This window comes from Hemiscyllium ocellatum, chromosome 44 (genome assembly GCF_020745735.1).
Source record: "Hemiscyllium ocellatum isolate sHemOce1 chromosome 44, sHemOce1.pat.X.cur, whole genome shotgun sequence".
NCBI lineage: Eukaryota > Metazoa > Chordata > Chondrichthyes > Orectolobiformes > Hemiscylliidae > Hemiscyllium > Hemiscyllium ocellatum.
In genome coordinates, this window is record NC_083444.1 from 23,596,847 (window position 1) to 23,611,008 (window position 14,162).

At 44.4% G+C, this 14,162-nt stretch overlaps 1 long non-coding RNA gene across 2 annotated transcripts; it reads left to right on the top strand.

The window, feature by feature from the left end:
* Positions 1-896: 896 nt before the first annotated feature.
* On the top strand, positions 897-10,741 carry LOC132835268 (uncharacterized). 2 transcript variants are annotated; one of them, XR_009647292.1, is made up of 5 exons: positions 897-1,052; positions 3,599-3,653; positions 7,369-7,425; positions 9,424-9,470; positions 10,618-10,741. It is a non-coding gene; the product is annotated as an uncharacterized LOC132835268 (long non-coding RNA). The 2 variants fall into 2 exon arrangements; XR_009647293.1 differs by lacking the exon at positions 7,369-7,425.
* Positions 10,742-14,162: the final 3,421 nt, after the last annotated feature.

Consider the following 14,162-nt stretch of genomic DNA (forward strand, 5'->3'; position numbering starts at 1 on the left):
ACAAAATACCCATGAAGTCTATGTCCTCTTGATCTTGTATAGGTAACTCTCCCTGGCACACAAACTCAATGCTACCCACACACGGTTCTCCCTAATAGATCCCTTTCAGACAGCACTCCAGGAAGCCCCCTACTCCGGGATTTGACACACATAAAGACAATTCCCTCAAGTCCTGCATGTGTGATTGCATTGGCCTGATCAATTTGGACTGAGGAGGAGAAATTTCATGACTCAGTGGGTGGTGGATCATTCAAATTCTGTTCTGTTGATAGTCCCCTGTTTAATCTATTTAAGAATGACATAGTTTGGTCTGTTGTGGATATGGGGACAGGACAGGAAAGTGGAAGTGAAGTCTGAGAACAACATTTGATAGTATTGAATGGTTAGACAGGCCGAATAGCCTTCCCATGATACCCCTTTTTATGTGTTTTATGTAACAGGTTATCTCATAAAAATAACACGTTCACTCAAAAAAATGCATACTGAATTCATTTGCAATGAGAAGAATTGAACATTACTGGAGTTAACTCTAAATGACAACAGCCTTGGTTGTTGGCCGGAGATTCCCGAAGCTTTCCATGGACCGGGCTCCGGAAATCTACGAAGGCTCCTCCGCGAGAACGGGGCGGGCTCCGGAAATCAACGAAGGCCCCACGGCGAGGGCGGGGCTGGTTCCGAAAACCTACGAAGGTGCCGCAGAGTGGACGGGACGGGCTCCGGAAACGTATGAAGGCTCCTCGGAGAGGGCGGGGCGGGCTCCGGAAATGTACGAAGGCCTCACGCAGACGGTGGGGTGGGCTCCGGAAATGTACGAAGCCTCTTCATTGGCGACGCTGCGGCGGGCTCCGGAAGTCGCGAGTCTTTATATCCACTTCCCGGCGTGAGTCTCTCTCTTTGTCGCGGCTGCAGCAAGATGGTGGAGGTTAGTTTGCGGGTGTCGTTTCTGTATCCATCGGCATCCTCCATCGTGGAGCCTCGGGCTGATTCACCGACGGCTGGATGTGACTGCCGCGGCTCCTGCGAGTGAGCCTTCGCCAAGATGTTGTTGAAAGGTACTTGAAAGAGGCGCGATTTATGTTGGTAAAATTTCGCGTTTGCAGAAAGCCAGGGGATTGCAGCTCCCTGAGCAAGCTTACAACTTGAGGGAGAAGTGAACATTGCAGCATCTCGGGAGCGTTCACCTGGTTAAAGATACACTTGATCTGCAATCGTTTATTCACCTCCCCACCTGTATGCATCAAGAAAAAATAACTGCTTTCCAACTTGGAGCATGTTTTGATGTTAGAATAGTCATGGAGATGTACAGCTTGGGGACAGACCTTTCAGTTCAACTCGTTCATGCCGAGCAGTTACCCTAAATTAATCTAGTCCCATTTGCCAGCACGTGGCCCATATCCCTCTAAACCCTTTCTATTCGTATATCTATCCAGACGCCTTTTAATTGTTCTAGCCTCCTCTGGCAGCTCATTGCATAGATGCACCATTCTATGCATGAAAGAAGTTGCCCCTTAGGTCCCTTATCACCCTAAACCTATACCATTTAGTTCTGAATAGTTAGGTGCTTGGTTTTGAGCTAGCGCAGATTTGATGGGCTAAAGGGCATTTTTCTATGCTTTAGATTAGACTTACAGTGTGGAAACAGGCCCTTCGGCCCAACAAGTCCACACCGACCCGCCGAAGCGCAACCCACCCATACCCCTTACCTAACACTACGGGGAATTTAGCATGGCCAATTCACCTGACCCGCACATCTTTGGACTGTGGGAGGAAACCGGAGCACCCGGAAGAAACCCACGCAGACACGGGGAGAATGTGCAAACTCCACACAGTCAGTCGCCTGAGGTGGGAATTGAACCCAGGTCCCTGGCGCTGTGAGGCAGCAGTGCTAACCACTGTGCCACCGTGCCGCCCATTTAGGTCGCTTTAGGTCTCTCTGAATGTGTAGGTTAGGTGCATTAGTCAGGGGAAATGTATAGTAATATGGTATGGGATTGGGTCTGGGTGGGAAGCTCTATGGAGGGTCGGTGTGGACTTGTTGGGCCAAATGGTCTCTTTCCACGCTGAATGAATTCTGTAAATACTTGTAGGTTATATAGTAATTCTAAAATTACTTTTTGTGGTCTTGCTTTTACATTCAACTCCTAGTTGTGCAAGACTCCCCTTGGCAGAACTTTTCTTAGAATTCAACGTTTTCCCTTAAAATTCAGTGTCTTTTCATGGAGTAAATAAAGTTCTAGAGGGAAGTTGTGATAGAAACTGCCTGCACAAGGAAATATGATTAAAGATGTACAGAAAGGCCACTCAGTCGGTGGTTGATATAAAAATACTGGCAAAGTGAGTGCCCGTTTAACGCCGTCTTCCCACTCTTGGTAAATTGTGTCTAACATTTGAGGGTTTACACATTTTCAGGTAGTGGGCCCCCATGAACACTGAATGAAACGTTCTCCCAACCTTCTCTCCCATCCATCACTGTTGACACAAAATTGTGCTTTAGATTTGTTTTCTTAGCCTTTAAATATAAATATAGTTGTGTATTAATAACCCCCTGTTCATCCTGGCTAAGTCTTGCCACAAGTTAATGAATGCCTTTCCTTTTATCACCCTGTCCACTTTGTCTGTGATCTCTACTGCTTGTAGCAGTGTCTCCCATTTTTTTAACTACAAAAGTCAGGTAGTGGTGACTCATCCGTTTTCTCTCTGCTTCCAGAGAGAGCTTAGTCGTGCACGTGGTGTGACAACTTTGTGGGTCTGGAGCAGCAGGGGCCATGGATTGGGACTCTGCCATAGGGGACTCGCCCACAAAGTGGCATTGTAGTCAGTCCCCTGGCACTTGTAGTGACAGGAGGTAGCCTGAGGCCTCCTGGAGAGGTGGTCTGAAAGGAAGCGATCGAGACCCAATAGAAAGTACATGCCTAAGCACTTAACACTGTTGAACTTCTAACTTTTTTACTTCTGTGCTTAACACTAAGAAGGGCTGTAATGTCTAACTTTAACTATTTTTGTTTTTGCTTTTGTCGTAAGGTTTTGTCTCTAGATGCCTTTTAATTAAGATGGTGACATTGTACATTTCTCACTGTGCATGTACTTGGGTGCACAGACTAAAATCCAATTCTAATACCACCTGGACCAGTCAACTTGTCAACGTCAACCAGATATCTTCAACTGATCGAGTCGCATTTAGCCCATGTCCCTCTTGAACTCCTCCTATTGGTGGCACCCACTACCTCGACTTCCTCCGGCAGCTTGTTCCATTCCCTATGTGGGGCCTATAATTCACTTCTGATTGTGATTTAGTCCTTTATTCCTAAATTAGATGTAGAATTACTAGAATTTGTTTGTGAGAGCTCTTCAATTCTTAATGTAGAGATCGGAGGGGCCGGCTTGCATCCATTTCTCATTGAACAATCCCAAAATTCAATCAAGTCCTTGGTAGCGGAAGGTTTGCTCTCTGTTTAATCCTGTTTTGGGAGTGTTAGGGAACACTAACTTTACTATCGCGACCATTCTGTCTGGTCTGAAGTGGTGTAACACAATGTAATTCTCCTGTATGTCTTATACCTGAATATGTTTTAACTTGTGCTTTTCTATTTTGCATCAGAGGTTGGAATCGGAACACGAGTGTAAATGTGAGCACTTGCCTGCTGCAGTCACAGGTATGAGTCTTTCTTCAACATTGTCTCCTGGAGCTTGTCACCCTCCTATCTACTCCTGTCCCATGCATGTGTATGGCCAAGGCAAAGCTCTGAGTAACAACCCCAGTGCAGGAAGCAGTGAAGGTCTGGCTCGTGACCCAGCTATGCTAACACGCACTGCAACCGATTCAGAGCTCTGCCTTGATGTTGTTTGGAGTCACTAGGAAGGAATCTGCCCACTCTGCTCAACTGGGGTTGAGAACATTTACTTGAGCTGTAAGTTGATGTGGACTGTCCGTGTTTTATGACTTGTGCCTTGGAGTAGCCACCCCAGTGAATCTGACCCTTGCTTTTGCACCTTGCTGTGCAGGGGGCTGTGAGCTGAAGCCATGCCCAATCATGACAGAGATGGACAATTGCTGTTGAACTGGAACGTAGGCAGTAGTAGGGCATTCCATAGTTCATTTACCTTGCCATTCAACTGGATCGCGTGTCATAATCATAGAGATGTACAACATGGCAACAGACCCTTTGGTCCAACTTGTCCATGCTGACCAGATATCCCAACCTAATCTTGTCCCATGTCCCTCCAAACTCTTCCTATTTGTATACCCATCCAGATGATTCTTAAATGGTGCAATTGTACCAACCCCCACCACTTCTGCATTAAACTCCATGTGCCAGATTTTGGCTTATTCCCTTAACCTATCCATACCCATTTTATAAATGTCTCATTGCTTCTTTGCAACTTAATGTCCTACCTAGATTAACTATGGTAGATTTGATCCCTGCAATTTTCCACTTTTAATGACACTTTCCTGCCCTAGTCCTATATCCCTTACCATCTTTGGTATTTAGAAATGTCTGTCTTGAATGTAATCAGTGATTCCGCTTCCACGGCCCTCTGGTGTCAAAAGGCCAAAGGCGCTCAACCCAGAGTGCAGAAGTTTCTCCTCCCCATCATCTCAGTCCAAAATGATCTGTTCCTGATTGTGAGACTGTATTTATGATTCTTGAGACTTTCATTCAGAGGAAATGTTCTTGCTGAATCTGCCCTTCACAGGCTCAGTGGTTAGCACTGCTGCCTCACAGTACCAGGGACCCAGGTTCGATTCCACACTCCACTCTTTGTGGAGTTTGCACATTCTCCCTGTGTCTGCGTGGGTTTCCTCACACAATCCAAAGATGTGTAGGTCAGGAAAATTGGCCATTCTAAATTGCCCACAGTGTTATTTGAGTAAAAAATGAGGTCTGCAGATGCTGGAGATCACAGCTGCAAATGTGTTGCTGGTCAAAGCACAGCAGGCCAGGCAGCATCTCAGGAATAGAGAATTCGACGTTTCGAGCATAAGCCCTTCATCAGGAATAAGAGAGAGTAGCCAAGCAGGCTGAGATAAAAGGTAGGGAGGAGGGACTAGGGGGAGGGGCGATGGAGGTGGGATAGGTGGAAGGAGGTCAAGGTGAGGGTGATAGGCCGGAGTGGGGTGGGGGCGGAGAGGTAGATGTGGCTGTGGTAACGAGTCTGTTTGAGAACGTGGCTGAAGAGTTTCTGTGCAGAGGAGGTAGATGTGGCTGTGGTAACGAGTCTGTTTGAGAACGTGGCCTATCACCCTCACCTTGACCTCCTTCCACCTATCCCACCTCCATCGCCCCTCCCCCTAGTCCCTCCTCCCTACCTTTTATCTTAGCCTGCTTGGCTACTCTCTCTTATTCCTGATGAAGGGCTTATGCTCAAAACGTCAAATTCTCTCTTCCTGAGATGCTGTCTGGCCTGCTGTGCTTTGACCAGCAACACATTTGCAGCACAGTGTTATTTGCATTAGTCAGGGGGAAATGGGTCTGGGTGCGTTACTCTTTGGAGGGACGGTGTGGGCTTGTTGGGCCGAAGGGCCTGTTTCCCCACTGTAGGGGATCTAATCTAATCGAGCCCCTACAAGAATTCTGTATGCTTCAATGAATTCGCCCCATGTTCTGTTAGACTCCAGAGACTGTAGGACCAGTCTTTGATCCTTCCTCACAAGACAATGCTGTTACCCCAAGGTTCAGTCTGAACCTCTTGCCTTATACAGCCATCCTTGGGCAGAGACTAAAGCTGACCACAGTACCTCCGGTGTAGTCTCACCAAGTCTCTCGACTGCAGCAAGGTATTTCACTTGAGGTTTGCTTTTCCATGGCTTGTGATGTTTGCATGTTAGCTGTCAGTGATGGATAACGAAGGACATCCTGACCCTTTTGGATAAGTTACCAAGCTCCATTTCATTATTTTTCCCAACAAAGTGGCTAGCATTTTTCTGCATGTTGTATCTGTCATGTTATGAATGGCGTCCCGTGCTTGCGGGGCTAATGTGGCATTTCAAGTAAATGTTGTCGCTGTTTGAACAGCAGTTTAAACTTGACAGGCAAAATGTTCTGTTTTAAGCACTTCTCTAAATACCCATTTCATCCCCTTGATTCTCATTTCCTCGGCTCTGTGGCAACTGCAGTCTTGGAGGTTTTCCATCTGATCCCTGTATTCATATCGCTAATAGAGGTTCTAAAGGGCTGGAGGTCAACATCCTTGTAATGCCCCATTGTTCACAGCCTGCCAAGTGTGGAGTGGAGTCCATTTATTCCTGTTAGCCAATCATTAATTCATGCCCACAATTGCCTTTTATTCCACATGCAATAGTTTTATTTACCTGGTCTTCTGTGTGACCTTGTGAAAAACTTTTTTGAGATCAAGAACTTTGTTATCTGTCTTTTCCTGCAAGCAACAAGTGATTTCCCACTCAGGAATCCAAGTTGTCTGCATAAACTTGCAGTTATTTTCTAAAGTGTCTTGTTAGCGTGTTCTCCAAATCAATTTTAGTATTTTGCAACTTCTCATAACTGGTTAGCGATTCTGTACTTCTGTATTTTCTTGCTCCTCCCTTTAACAATGGGGTTATATTTTGCTACTATCCAATCTGCAGGCACTATTCTGGAATCTATTATTGGGGGAAATAGTCACTAACATGTCACCATTATCTATAGCCACCTTTGAACATCCGGTGTGTAGGTTATCATGTACAGGGACTTTATTAATTTCTCGACCATACTTTTTTCACTAATAGTGTCCAGTTTTCCCATTATTACTAGACCCTTGGTGTTCTCGTATTCTCAATGACTGTATTCCATTGTAAAGACAATCTTCTTTTGTTCTGCTATTTCCCATTATTAAAGACCTGAAATTTAATCTAGCACCTGCACTCTGGCGGGAAGCGAAATGGAGTGTTTGAGGTAGGTGTCATGATGGGCTATCCCTCCTTGCTGTTCTAATATGAGTGGGCTGGATCCAGTTTTCTTTCTGACTCTCATTTACTGAGCCAGCCAGTAAACAAGTGCTATCAAACACCCCTTCAGGCATTGCGCAAACTTTGTATGTCACTGTCCTGAGAGTGTTGATGAGGGCAGTGTAGAGGAATCTGTTCCCTGTGCTGTTCTGTCATGGAGTGTTTGGCGATAGTGCTGATGGAGTTTTACTTCAGTTTAAAGAGTGGAGGGAGCTTTACTTTGTACCTAACCGTTGATGTATCTGTCCTTGGAGTGTTTAGGGGACAGTGTCGAGGGATCAGTTTGAATTTTGAAAACAGGGAGCTTTAATTGAGTCAAGGGGAGATTTAATCTACCCCTTGATGCTCTGGTCATCTGGTTATATCTAAACATTATTGTACCTGACTTCCTTATGAGTTTAACTTTTCTCCTGTTGGAATTGCAGGTTGGAGTCTTGAGTGAGATGTGGAAGTGATCTTGCTTGCAGTGTTCAGTGTTGCAGGTATGAGTCTTTTGTTGCTATCTCACCTCGAGCCTACCGCCATTGTACCACCTCCTGTCCCATGAGTGTGTACAGCCAGTGTAAGGCTCAGAATAAAGTAATCAGTGTAGGAAGCAGTGACAGTCTGACCCGTGACCCAGCTGTGCCGACATCCACTGAAACAGATTGAGTCTTAACCTGTGGTTGGTTGAGGTTAGCAGTCTGTAGGAAAGGTTCTTATTCTGCATTGGCGTACACCGTGGGGATTGTCCAGAGTGTTTGCTGATATGTTTGACCTGTTTGAAGCTGGTGGGATATCGAGCCTCATGTCTATGATTCAGTAGAATCTTCAGTAACACTCCACGAAGCGCCTGACCTCTGTCTGAGACCATTGGTGGGACTGGGTTTTGTTATACTTGTTAAAGTTCATTTCCAGCTCCTGAACTGGTGGGAGAAATAGTCCAATGTCTGTCTGTTCATGGTAACGATGAGAGATTCAAGCTGGGGATCAGTGAATTGTGCCCTGGAAAGCCCTTATACCATAAAACTGGAATGAGCATAATCAAAGTTCACTTAACCAACAGGACAATTTTCTTCAATCAAATCCGAATAACCTGTGGTGCTTCAGGGAAATGATGCACTGGGGGAGTAAAGGGCATGTGTGTTGGAAGGTTGTTTTTTTGGCCTAGAGGTGTGTGACCAGTGGTGTTCCATCGGGATGGGTGGTGGGTCCACATTTGTTTCATTTTTGTCTAAATATTTACACGCAAATATAAATTGTGTGATTGGTAAGTTTGCTGAAAATACCAAAATTGGTGGTATAATGGACAGTGAAGAAGATTATCTCAGATTTGAGGTCTCCATCAATTGGGTCAATGGGCTGAGAAGTGGCAGATGGAGTCGAATTTGGATAAATGTGAGGTATTGCGTTTTGGTAAAACAAACAATGGCACGTTTCATACAGTTAATGGTAGGGCCTTGGGTAATGCTGTAGAACAGGAATCTGTGTTCAGGCACACCGTTCTTTTGAAGTTTGTGTCACAGGCAGATGGTTAAGCTGGTGTTGACATACCTTTTATTGTTCAGTCTTTTGAGTGTGGGAGTTGGGATGTTTTGAGGTTGTACAGGACATTAGTGAGGCTCTTCTGGAGTACTGGCCATCCTGTTATAAGAAGAATGTTATTAAGTTTTGAGAAGCTATAGAAGAGATTTCCCAGGATGTTGCTGGGCTTGGAGGGTTTGAGTTATAAGGAGAAGCTGGATAGGCCTTTGTCGATTGGAGATTGAAGAGAGACCTTAGGTTTATAAAATCATGATGGGTATGGATAAGGTGAATGGCAGTGTCTTTCCCTTAGGGAGGGGGATGAGGAGAGAAAGATTTACCCAAGGGGGGGGGTGAAGAAAGAGGTGTCCTTTGTTTTGACCCTGGTTTATGTGGAATGAGCTTGAGGAGGGTGTGGCTACAGGTACAATATTTAAAAGGCATTTAGATAAGTACATGAATGAGAGGTTTGGAGGGATATGGGCCAAGGGCAGGCAGGTGGGTCTAGTTTTAACTTGAGATTATAGTCAGCATGGATTAGTTGGACCAAAGTTTCCATGGTAATTGACTTGACATTTTACTATTACTGAACATTCTAGAATCCCTTCAGTGGGGAAGCAGGTCACTCAGCACATCAAACCTCAGAGCATTGCCCATGGCTGTGCATTCCCCTAGCACCACCTAGCCTGAACACCATTTATCATGGCCAGTCTACCTAACCTGTATGTCTTTGGGCTGTGGGAGGAAACCCATGCAGATATGGAGAAAATGTGCAAACTCCACACAGTCACCCAAGGCTGGAATCAAACCTAGGTCTCTGGAGCTGAGACAGCAGTGCTACTCTAGTGAGAAGGTATCTAACCCACCATGTTGGGTCATCAAAGTTTTTAGAAATGCAATGTCCTAAAGCTCTTCTATATTGAAACCATATTGTACCTGACTTTCTAAATCCATTTTAACTTCTGTTTTGGTTACAGGTTGGAATTTAAATGTGAGATGGGAGAGATGTCTTGCAGTTTTGCAGGTATGAGTATTGTCTTGGAATGTCCTACCTCTCCCAGAGCCCACCGCCATCATACCCACTCCTGTGCTGTGAGTTGTGTATGGCCAAGGCAAGGCTCAGAGTAAATGAATCAGTGTAGGAAGCAGTGATGGTCTGACCGGTGACCCAGCTGTGCCGACATCCACTGAAACAGATTGAGTCTTATCCTGTGGTTGGTTGGGGTTAGTAGTCACTAGCAGAGGTCCTCACTGACCATGCTACAATGATACACCCTGTGGGGTTTGCTGGAATGTTTGACCAACTTTCCGACATCTGCCTTGAGCTGGTGGTACATTTGAGCCTTCTGGTGTCAGTGATCCTGTGAAATGTTCAGTAACACTCCAAGATTGAGGGTCAACCCCCTATTTGAAACCATTGCAGATTAGTGGAGGCACTGGGTTTTAGAACTTAAAACAATACAGCGCAGAACACCCCTTTGGCCCTTGATGTTGCGCTGACCTGTACACTATTCTCAGCTCTATCCCAAAATCATCCATGTGCTTGTCTCAGGATTGTTTAAATCTCCAATGTGGCTGAGTTGACTACGTTAGCAGTTAGAGCATTCCATGCCCTTACCACTCTCTGCGTAAAGAACCTGCCTCTGACATCTGTCTTAAATCTATCACCCTTCAATTTATAGTTATGCCCCATCGTACAAGCTGACATCATCCTAGGAAAAAGACTTCCACTGTCTACTCTTATCTAATTCTCCGATCCCTGTTTTTGCTGTCCCTTGCTTGTGGTCTTCAGCTTGAAGAGCTCACTTTAAATCCAATTCGGGCTGCTGGGTGGTCTTGAGGGGCTAGTCTTTTCATGGTACTGCTGAAGAGATTCCAGCTGGGGGAATCAGTGAATAGGGCACCAGAAGCACTGATTCCTCACAACAGGCAGACTGAAGCAGTGAAACTCGCTCAGCAAGTAAGGCAGTGTGCTTAAATATTACTCTGCAGAACCTCAACCTGAGTTACAAATTTTCTCAAAACTCACTGTGCATCAGAGTAACCTGTTCACTGAGGCTGTTCTACTCTGTATGTAATCTCTGTACCTGTCTGAGCTGTGCATAGGGAGCTGGTATGATTTCCTGTGTGTGTGAACAGTGTGATATAAATCCATGCTATTGTCTTCACAGGCTTTCCAGTTGTGGACCAATGGTGATATCTGGAACAACCCCCAAATTAAACCTTTGGATGAAACTTCTATTATGGCATTATTCAATGTGTTGAATTATTTGTTGATTAAAATCACTGACCGAATTACTCTGTATTTCTCTCCTTCCTTCAATCCATGCTGGCTCAATTTCATTGGCCTTTTAGTCAATGTTAATAGCTACCTCATCTTAATTGCGATCGGTATCTGTCCCAGAAATAGAAGAAATCCGGGCGTCATCTTGCTGACTCTAGGATCATGCTGTGTTTTCTGCATTAAGCCACAGGCTGCTGTTGATTTACGTTGCCTGTGAAGGGCTTTGGGATGCCTTGAGACTATACTGTTCTCAAGTTGCAAGTTAACTGATTAGTCTAATTTCTTAAATCACATGCACTAAAAGGCCATTTATATCCTTCTAGTAACCACTCAGGAGTGAGCTGGTTGAGGAAATACTCAGTTGTACAGTACAGAAATAGACCCATCAGTCCAACTTGTCGATGCAGCTAAATTAATCTAGTCCCATTTCCCAGCATTTGGTCCCTATCCCTCCAAGCTCTTCCTATTCATGTAATCATCCTGATGCCTTTTCAATATTGTAATTGTACCCACCTCTGGCACCTTTGTGTGGATATTTACTCCTCTGATCCCCTTTTCAATCTTTTCCCCTCACATAAACCTGTTCCAGATAATCAGATAACTGTAGTAAACCCTGACTGAGTAAAGCTTTGAGATGACCTCCTTCAAAACCTATGTTTAACATAAAGTGTAAAAGCATGCAATAATAGAAGGATAGGAAGAGAACTGGGGCTATTTTCCCTGGAGCGTTGGAGGCTGAAGGGTGACAATTTATAAAGGTTTATGCAATTGAGGGACATGGGTAGGTAAGTAGACATGGTCTGTTCTCCTGGTGGGGAGAGGGGAAAGATTTAAAAGGGACCCAAGGGGCAACTTGCTCACAGAGGATGGTGCTGGTAAATGGGACTAGATTAGTTTGGTATATCTAGTCAGCATCAACAAATTGGCCTGAAGGTTCTATTAGTCAGATGTACAGAACAGAAACAGTGCAATACACAGGGTACGTCCATGACTAATTACAGCATAGATGCTTGGACATGCAGTAATTAAGAAGGGGTGCCAGTAAAAACAGTTATGTTAGTAAAACTGGAAAAATACATCTTATGGTAATGCCTATTATGTCACTTTATGCTGAACCCCCCCCCCAGTCACTCAATCAAACAGTAATCACTTGAAGAAATGATGAATTCAACCTGATCAAAGTGAGGTTTACTTCTCTGAAGCCAAGATGCTTGGTCTGATGGTTTGATCATGTGATGTAGATTGACTGACTAAATCCCATCCTATGATGGTGCAAGTTGTTGCTAGTTCTGAATGAATTATGGGATAATGTAGGCAGGCTATTCAGCCTGTACTGCTGTTTGAAAACATTGTCCAGCTTTTTTGTAGTCACCTATGCTACCCAGTGAGGTGTCATGCCATACATTAGTGAATGCTCTCCAGTATAAAAATGGAAACAGGCCCTTTGGCCCAATACAACCATATCATTCCTCTGAAGAGTAACCCACCCAGACCATGATTTGGAGATGTCAGTGTTTGACTGGGGTGTACAGAGTTAAAAATTGCAAAACACCAGATTATAGTCTGGGACGTGGGTAAAACAGTGTTATTTCTGCAAGTATAATTGAGTACTTTAGTGGATAATTGGCTACTAACTTTAGTGCATAATTATTCTAGCAAATAATTTCTTTCATTATAGTTTAAGTTACAGTCTCAGCAAAATAGCTGAGATAGCTGAAATGCATAAACTAGGCAAGAAAAAACGCATTGTTAAAATGTATATTCAGGAATGGAACGTACCTATGAACAATGGAAGATGTTACAAGCAAACAGATGAAGTGAAAAGAACATCAAGATCCAAGTTTAGCAAAATCTCCCTTATGTCAGCACTTTCAGAGGGGAGGGTCACCAACTTGGAGAAGGGGGAGGAAGTAATGGCAGAGCGCAGTTGGGTCGTGGTAGAACACAATAAGGGAGATTGACAGAAATGAAGACCTATGAGGTAAGTGGGAGTATAAATTGTAAAGCAGTCTCTGAATGTGTGCCCACTGATCATCCCTTCTTGCAAGAAGGTTTCAATAAAATTTGCTGCTTCAGATTTTGACTGAAGTTTATAATACTGTGAGTTTTATTTCTCTCAATTTGGGGGCTTGTCCGGGATGTCCTTCATCACCGGCAGGGTAAAGCATAGTCGACTGCTGGCCGTCCCATTCCTTTTAGAACGGTCCTGTGTTCCTCGGCCGGGGGTTTCCCCTTCTGGTTGACTGAGATCAGATGAGAGTTGATCTGAACCAGGCGGCATGGTGGCATAGTGGTTAGCACTGCTGTCTCACAGCGCCTGAGACCCGGGTTCAATTCCTGACTCGGGCAACTGACTGTGGAGTTTGCACGTTCTCCCCGTGTCTGCGTGGGTTTCCTCTGGGTGCTCCGGTTTCCTCCCACAGTCCAAAGATGTGTGGGTCAGGTGAATTGGCCATGCTAAATTGCCCGTCATGTTAGGTAAGGGGTAAATGTAGGGGTATGGGTGGGTTGCACTTCGGCGGGTCGGTGTGGACTTGTTGGGCCGAAGGGCCTGTTTCCACACTCTAAGTAATCTAATAATCGGAGGCGAATGGTTAAGTAGGTACAGGGAGCCAGGCAACTCTGTTCATGGACCAAGGTAGGAAAAGAGATTGTTAAATACTGCCTTGGTGGCTGGGATTGAGGACTAGTAGTTAATAAGGGATTAACGAAAGAACTCAATATGGGCTGTGTTGAGGATAAAGAAAAAGCTTCCAGGGAAAAAGAAAATGGAAATGATGGCAGGGTCTCTGACAACATACCTTCAGAAAGTCCTTCGGGCAGGATTTTGTGGAATAGGAAAAAGATGATTAAATATTGTTGCTTTGTACAGACTAAGGAATCCATTCGTCGTCCTGCCATCTTCTGGCCAAAGTATGGGTCGGACAAAGAAGATGTTTGTAAATATTTGAATTTATATGTGAATGGAAAATGGCCTCACAGTCAGGAGGAATCAGATTTTGCTTCGTGTGTATGAGAGAAAAAAAACTGTACTGCTAATAGAAACTTTAACCCTTTGTGATTCATTTTGAATGCACATTGTTGGTTGAACGTTTGTACTTTGTTCCCTGGAGCTTGCGATCCGGGACTGTTTTGAATCTGATTTCTGTTATGGAAATTTTAACATGATTTCTTTTAAGATTAAGGATTTTACAGATTATGAAATAAAATGTTAACTCCTGTTCTCTTTACAGGTCATGATTGTCTTACTATCGGTTTCTAATTGATCTGTTTTATCCTTACATAAAAGCAATTTATGGAGGACAGTTGAAGTCTCAGTTCAACATTAGATTGTAATAGGATTTTTTTTATTTATGTTTAATATCGTTGACGTTGGATTCGGCCATTATTCATGCGAGGTTTGTGAAGGTTTGTAGCTCAGGTTGAGGTTTA